Here is a 6,289-nt window from a genome sequence, read left to right as displayed (position 1 = left end):
CTATGTGATCAAAAGTATCCGGTCACCTGGCTGGAAATGACTTACAAGTTCGTGGCGTCCTCCATCGGTAATGCTGGAATTCAATATGGTGTTGGCCCACCCTTAGCCTTGATGACAGCTTCCACTCTCGCAGGCATACGTTCACTCAGGTGCTGGAAGGTTTCTTGGGGAATGGCGGCCCATTCTTCACGGAGTGCTGCACTGAGGAGACGTATCTATGTCGGTTGGTGAGGGTGGCAAGAAATCGGCGTTCCAAAACCTCCCAAAGGTGTTCTATAGGATTCAGGCAAGGACTCTGCGCAGGCTGGTACATTACAGGGATGTTATTGTCGTGTAGCCACTCCGCCACAGGCTGTGCATTATGAACAGGTGCTCGATCGTGCTGAAAGATGGAATCGCCATCCCCGAATTGCTCTTCAACAGTGGGAACCAAGAAGGTGCTTAGCTCTTCAACTGTGGGAACCAAGTAGGTGCTGAAACCCACAATGTATGCGTGTGCTGTGATAGTGCCACGCAAAACAACAAGGGGTGCAAGATCCAGCCATGAAAAACACGACCACACCATAACAACACCGCCTCCGAATTTTACTGTTTGCATTACACACTTACACACGCTGGCAGATGACGTTCACCGGGCATTCGCCATACCCACACCCTGCCTTCGGATCCCCATATTGTGTACCGTGATTCGTCACTCCACACAACGTTTTTCCACTGTTCAGTCGCCCAATGATTATGCTGCTTACACCTAGCGAAGCGTCGTTTGGCTTTTACAGGCGTGATATGTGGAATATGAGCAGCCGCTCGACCATGAAATCCAAGTTTTCTCACTTCCCACCTAACTGTAATAGTACTTGCAGTGGATCCTGATGCAGTTTGGAATTCCTGTGTGATCGTCTGGATAGGTGTCTGCCTATTACACATTATGACCCTCTTCAACTGTCGGCGGTCTCTGTCAGTCAACAGACGAGGTCGGCCTGTACGCTTTTGTGATATACGTGTCCCTTTACGTTTTCACTATCACATCGGGAACAGTGGACCTAGGGATTGGGAGTGTGGAAATCTCGCGTACAGACGTATGACACAAGTGACACCCAATCACCTGACCACGTTCGATGTCCGTGAGTTCCGCGGAGCGCCCCATTCTGCTCTCTCACGACGTCTAATGAGGTCGCTGATATGGAGTACCTGGCAGTAGGTGTCAGCACAATGCACTTAATACGAAAAACGTATGATTTTGGGGTTGTCCGGATACTTTTGATCACATTGTGTATGTAGACTCAAATAGCAACAATGAGTTAGAAATAAAATGAAACTCGATAAATAAACTCGTAGCAACCGGAATGCCAACACGCAAAACAAAAACGCTACGAACTTATCCTTCAATTTAACAAAAGTGATTAAGACAGTTCTACAGTACGACCTGTTTAAATAAATGAGTTCTTGCTATTTTAATATGGACAATGAACTCTTCGCATTGTGTATACCTCTCAAAGCAAATTTTAAACCCTCAGGTAGTTGTATTTTATATCACAAAACTTAGTTACGTTTTCTCCAGTTTATTTTCAGAAATTAGCCGCTCTGCGAGAACGGTGGTTTCGTTCACGCAACTCCTATAACAAAGACGAGCAGATAGTTTCATCTCATCGTGTCGTCTCTGACAGACAAAACGTGAAAAATTTAAAAGGTGTCCGTAGAGTCCTGCTATTATTTCAGAAAGTTATAACTTGGAAACTATTAAGTGCAGATTATCGTAGTTTGTTCTAAAACGTTTAACACTTCTCAAAGTTCATCCTTATCCTTTTTTATTCCAGAATTTCATTGTATACTCATTGTCTATAGACTGTCAAGGCGAGATTCAAGTTCTGCCCATGTACGGCGTAGTATTCAGTATTAACAGTTCTGATTGCTTCATTGATTGGTACAAGAAGGGCCGCAGTTTCATTAGCTGGTATTGTGTATGCACGATCCCTGACATAACCTCACAAAAAGAAGTCTAACAGCGTCACACCGTGAGAGTTTGAGGCCATTTGATGGAACTACCCCGACCCATCCACGTCTCAGGGAATGTCACTCAGCACAACTAGTACCCAAAGCTTGGGGTGCACCACCATGATGGAACATAATGGACAAATGCAGCTCTTCAATCTGTGGTAGGAATTTCGCTCTACGGTTTTCTTTGAGAGAAATTTCAATTAGTTTAGTTGGTATCAAAAGCGGCCATTTGGCTCCATTTTCATTCGTATTTGATAAGTAATTCGACTGCACACGACTTGAGTTGGACAGGGTCTGATACGATAAATTCTGATATTGTTTAATGCGATTATAGATTGTATGTGATGATTTTATCTCCTTTTTTTAACAATCTTTAATTAAACTTGTTGCTGCACGTTTCAGTTGCTTTTCTGTGTGAGCTTTAGCATCGAGATATTCTGAGGAGGTGGGGCAGGACAGTCACAAGAGAGGCACACCTAAACCGATCCCCGGAGGGAAGAGGGTCTGGGTCCTTCGCAGAACTGCTAGCTGGGAATCGAGAGGTAGAAACTACCGTCGCATTGTCTCGGGGGAAAGCCGCCTCGACTAGAGTGGTGCCCGACCTCTTGTGCAGTTTATCGCACGTATCTACACTACTGGCCACTAAAATTGCTACACAAAGAAGAAATGCAGATGATAAACGGATATTCATTGGACAAATATATTTTACTAGAACCGACATGTGATTACATTTTCACGCTATTTGGATGCATAGATCCTGAGAAATCAGTACCCAGAACAACCACCTCTCGCCATAATAACGCCCTTGATACGCCTGGGCATTCAGTCAAACAGAGCTTGGAGGTGGGTACAGGTACAGCTGCCCATGCAGCTTTAACACGATACCACAGTTCATCAAGAGTAGTGACTGGTGTAATGTGACGAGCCAGTTGCTAGGCCACCATTGACCAGACGTTTTCAATTGGTGAGAAACCTGGAGAATGTGCTGGCCAGAGCAGCAGTCGAACGTTTTCTGTATCCAGAAAGGCCCGTACAGGACCTGCAACATGCGGTCGTGTATTATCCTGCTGAAATGTAGGATTTCGCAGGGACCGAAGGAAGCGTAGAGCCACGGGTCGGAACACATCTGAAATGTAACGTCCACAGTTCAAAGTGCCGTTAATGCGAACAACAAGTGACCGGGACGTGTAACCAATGGCACCCCATACCATCACGCCGGGTGATACGCCAGTATGGCGATGACGAATACACGCTTCCAATGTGCGTTCACTGTGATGTCACCAAACATGGTTGCGACCATCATGATGCTGTAAACAGAACCTGGATTCATCCGAAAATTTGACGTTTTGCCATTCGTGCACCCAGGTTCGTCATTGAGTACACCATCGCAGGCGCTCCTGTCTGTGATGCAGCGCCAAGGGTAACGGCGGCCATCGTCTCCGAGCTGATAGTCCATGCTGCTGCAAACGTCGTCGAACTGTATGGATTTTCCCGTACGACCATTTCACGATTGTACCTTGAATATCAGGAATCCGATAGAACATCAAATCTCCGACATCACTGCGGCCGGTAAAAGATCCTGCAAGAACGGGACCAACGACGACTGAAGAGAATCGTTCAACGTGACAGAAGTGCAACCCTTCCGCATAATGCTGCAGATTTCAATGCTGGCCCATCAACAAATGTCAGCGCGTGAACCATTCAGCGAAACATCATCGATATGGGCTTTCGGAGGCGAAGGCCCATTCGTGCACCTTCGATGGCTGCACGAGACTCGGGCCTCGCCTGGCCCCATCAACTCCAACGTTGGTCTGTTGATGACTGGAAACATGTTGCCTGGTCGGACGAGTCTCGTTGTTGCATCGGGTGGATGGACGTGTACGGGTACGGAGACAACCTCATGAATCCATGGACCCTGAATCTCAGCAGGTGAATGTTTAAGTTGCTGGTGACTCTGTAATGGCGTGGCGCGCGTGCAGTTGGAGTGATATGGGACCCCTGATACGTCTAGATACGACTCTGACAGGTGACACATGAGTAAGAATGTTGTCTGATCACCTGCAACCATTAATCTCCACTGTGCATTCCGACGGACTTGGGCAATTCCAGCAGGACAATGCGACAAACCACACGTCCAGAATAGCTACAGAGTGGTTCCAGCAACACTGGTTATTTAGAATATAAGGGATGCCTTGCAACGTGATGTTCACAAGAGGTCTCCACCCCCTCGTATCCTTACGGAATTATGGACAACCGTGCTGGATTCATGGTGTCAGTTCCCTCCAGCACTTCTTCAGACATTCGTGTTGTGGCACTTCAGCTAGCTCGCAGGGATCCTACACGATATTAGGCAGTTGTACTGTAAGGTTATGGTTAGATGGTTTCTTATTCTATGACTCTACACAACTGTGTAACTATATATGGCGGTAGTATCTGTTCCCGAAAGAACAGTTACCGTGGATGACCATGCAGCTTTGCTAGAAATGAAATGATAATTAAATGGACACCCTAGCTGCAAACAGGCGTTGATGTACTTCATTGGCCATTGACCTTCTTGTGCGAACGCACACGCTATGCCCGAACTCGTACGGGACTTGGTAGATTAATCTGCCACGAGTAATGAGTATGATGGGCAAACATCTATTAGGCGCACTACGAATGTAGTGGTGTGGACATGTTGGGAATGTGGATCTCACGGGGAGCGTGCAAGGGATAAGTCCCTGCAGACGCACTATCCTCTCTACCCGCGGTGGCTCAGATGGATAGAGCGTCTGCCATGTAAGCAGGAGATCCCGGGTTCGAGTCCCGGTCGGGGCATACATTTTCAACATGTCCCCAATGAAGTACATCAACGCCTGTTTGCAGCTAGGGTGTCCATTTAATTATCATTTCACAACTGTGTAAGCTGTAATGACATTGTTTAATATTGCGATTTTGTTACGGAAATACACGCTTTTACACAATTGACAATGTTAAGACATGTCAAAATGACGCATCTCAGCCTCTGAAAGTGAACAACAGTATTAAATTGTAACTCTCAGAAAGTTAAATAATCCTAAACACAACAAAATTAAATTTTAACTATAAGCTTTTTTTACGAAATTCTTCTTATGATTAAGTTATGATGTTGACCAGTACTGCGATAAATCCTCTGATTCTGGTTCAAAGTTCAGTACTATATTTAGGATGACAACCAAGTCTATGGAGGATGGTTAGTTTGGCGACAAGTTGAGCAAAAGATTACCCAAGGTCACTTGAGTTTACAGTGGACGCAAGTTGGTGAACCAACAAGTTTATGCCTTTGTACGCGGTATTTACCTTAGCTGCAATGAGTTGTCGTCTGCGTGGCTGCTCTCGCCCACTGATGTTCCTAAAACATCTGATTAAGCCTTTGCTGAATTTCCCAGCAGAAACTCTCCCTATGTTTCTCGATTTGCGAGAAAACATGAACTCATCCCTAGTCTCAGACTATGGCGATATACACACGCATGGCTGGAGCAGCGTGCATATTATAGTGCCCTCTCAGTTCTTGAATGAACAATTAACTAACTGGCTGGTTCGTTTCTCCACAGTTGGAGCTCAACGATGCTACAGCTAATTTCTAGCTGGAGGCCAGCTGCTGTGAACTGCGTTGTACAAAGCATTATGTGCTCCATTCTGCACTTGACGCTAGTTCAGATAAGAGACCTCCCAAAATTGCGCTTTCGTCTTTCTCCTAGCCGAACTCTCTCCCCACCTGAGATCATTTGTTCTCCACATCACGGCTTTTTTCGACAAATAGGAGCGTTCCTCTTATTTTGTGGAAACTCTCTCTATCAATCTCAAGGGTCCAACCATCAACTGCGTTGAAATCTCGGCACTTTACTCCTTCCCAGTGCGTTTCCGCCAATCGGACGTTTTGTGCCTGCTCCAGACACATTAAAACTTACATGTGTCTATCATGTGTGTACCACTTGCATTTCACATGATCGCATGCGTCATTGGTTTTGTTTGCATCGTTTTAGCATTCCAAAACGCAGTTTTCTAAAGCTTCTTTTTGTCCTACTTCTGGCGGTCTGTTATTCGCCCTGCAGTATGCGTTACCTGTCCGGTTGCTGACCTGCTACGGGACGCGCCCCCCCTAAGAGATTTCTGTAGTGCCTCCCGGGGTGTGGCTTCTGCATCTGCTTGTGCTGACTTCCACACAAAACGTTTCCTCTCGCTGCTTGTTTCACCCTCTACTCATTGACATGCGTTATTTAGGAGTGGTGTGTTAATACCGTCGATTGAGCGTCATCCCTTTTGCATTACAAAC

General features: G+C 46.0%; 1 non-coding gene across 1 annotated transcript; it reads left to right on the top strand.

Moving 5' to 3' along the window:
• Positions 1–4,737: 4,737 nt before the first annotated feature.
• Positions 4,738–4,812, top strand: Trnat-ugu (transfer RNA threonine (anticodon UGU)). Its single transcript has one exon. It is a non-coding gene; the product is annotated as a tRNA-Thr (tRNA).
• Positions 4,813–6,289: the final 1,477 nt, after the last annotated feature.

This window comes from Schistocerca cancellata, chromosome 3 (assembly GCF_023864275.1).
Source record: "Schistocerca cancellata isolate TAMUIC-IGC-003103 chromosome 3, iqSchCanc2.1, whole genome shotgun sequence".
NCBI lineage: Eukaryota > Metazoa > Arthropoda > Insecta > Orthoptera > Acrididae > Schistocerca > Schistocerca cancellata.
The sequence above is the reverse complement of the archived record's forward strand: the minus strand, read 5'-3'. Positions and strand labels throughout refer to the sequence as shown.